We start from the raw sequence: 1,382 nt of genomic DNA on the forward strand, positions 1-1,382 counted from the left end.
CGCACATACCTCCCCCTAACAATATATCCCAAAACCTGAGGTCCTGAGATCCCATCATCACATGTTCTCCTATCTTGAATGTACCAAGAAGAGAGCACACATTAGTAGAATCGAAATGCATATGAATACATACTTCCTGGCAACCTGAGTTTACACTTCATGCAGCCATCCAACATCCCCACATATAATAAACGTGTCTATAGAGAAGCTAATAGTATTGTAAATAGAGACCACAACACCAACTAATTAAGCCACAACACATTCTCATGTCTATAGAAAAGCTAATAGTATTGCAGACTGGATGGCGATATATATGGCTAATCATATGGAGACTACCTTGTGGACTGCTATATCAAATATCTCTTCTGAATTGTTAGACATTTTGTTGTCCGATTCCCACGGGTATATTTACAATAATTGCCATAATAAATCTATTTTTACCAAAAAAAAACAACAAAAGAATTGCTTGGGCTAGCCAATACTGGAAGGCCAAATGCTGAGGAGAAGAGAAGCGCTTGGGAATGGGCAGACCTGACCAAATAGACCAGCACCAGGAGGCCTCGTTGTCTTCTTCCTGAGCCCGTCGTTGTTTTCAGCACTGCAATGGTGGGGGCGAGATGACTCCCCCAAGCATCGACCACAAAACATGCACGTCTTCGCATGGGCAGGACTTCACATCCTCGTATAGGATGTATATTCCTCTCTCTATCAAAAGAACCCAAGCAGCAATATTTGTTACTGGTCATTCCAAGTGTATCACAAGTGGAAGCAAACATAAAAAAGAAAAAAAACACTTTAGAAATATAGTACATGCGAGCCAAATAACCTTTCAAAAAGGGACAGGAATTAATAGATAAGGAACTTGTTTCAGTAATAGTTATGTTGGCAAAAATTCCAAGTGATGCATTAGAAATCTAGGAGAAGAGTGAGAGTGCAACCGGTAGTAGTGGAAAAGGTGGTGAAATATGAGCATAACACTGGAAAAAATAGAACAAGCCAAAGTATGAACAGGTGGTGGCTGTGGAGAGGAACGTACTCTTCTTCTGGTCTGAATGCATGCGAGGCAAAATCTTCTTCAGTGGTGAGAGAATGGATTGAAGCCACCCCATATGAAGAAGTTCAGGGATTTGCAGAGAGAGCACGGGCAAAGAAACATTGGGAGGGGATTGGAATATAAATGGCTGTCGCTTTGCTTTAGACTTCTGGTGGAGTCTATAACGCTGTCTCTCTCTCTCTCTCTCTCTCTCTCCATATACCATTCCCATGTGGTCAAATGATGACTTATTTTTTTCAACAGTCTTCACCAAACCAATGTCCAGATTCTGAGATGTTTCCTGTAATTCTAACAAACGAGTTGGTACTTTATTGCTCCACTTCTTGAC

At 41.1% G+C, this 1,382-nt stretch overlaps 1 long non-coding RNA gene across 1 annotated transcript; it reads right to left on the reverse strand.

The window, feature by feature from the left end:
- Positions 1 to 312: 312 nt before the first annotated feature.
- On the reverse strand, positions 313 to 1,131 carry LOC108511709. The gene is made up of 2 exons (XR_001880090.3): positions 1,037 to 1,131; positions 313 to 705 (listed from the first exon to the last, which is right to left on the reverse strand). It is a non-coding gene; the product is annotated as an uncharacterized LOC108511709 (long non-coding RNA).
- Between the last annotated feature and the right edge of the window lie 251 nt (positions 1,132 to 1,382).

This window comes from Phoenix dactylifera, chromosome 2 (genome assembly GCF_009389715.1).
Source record: "Phoenix dactylifera cultivar Barhee BC4 chromosome 2, palm_55x_up_171113_PBpolish2nd_filt_p, whole genome shotgun sequence".
Classification (NCBI taxonomy): Eukaryota; Viridiplantae; Streptophyta; class Magnoliopsida; order Arecales; family Arecaceae; genus Phoenix; species Phoenix dactylifera.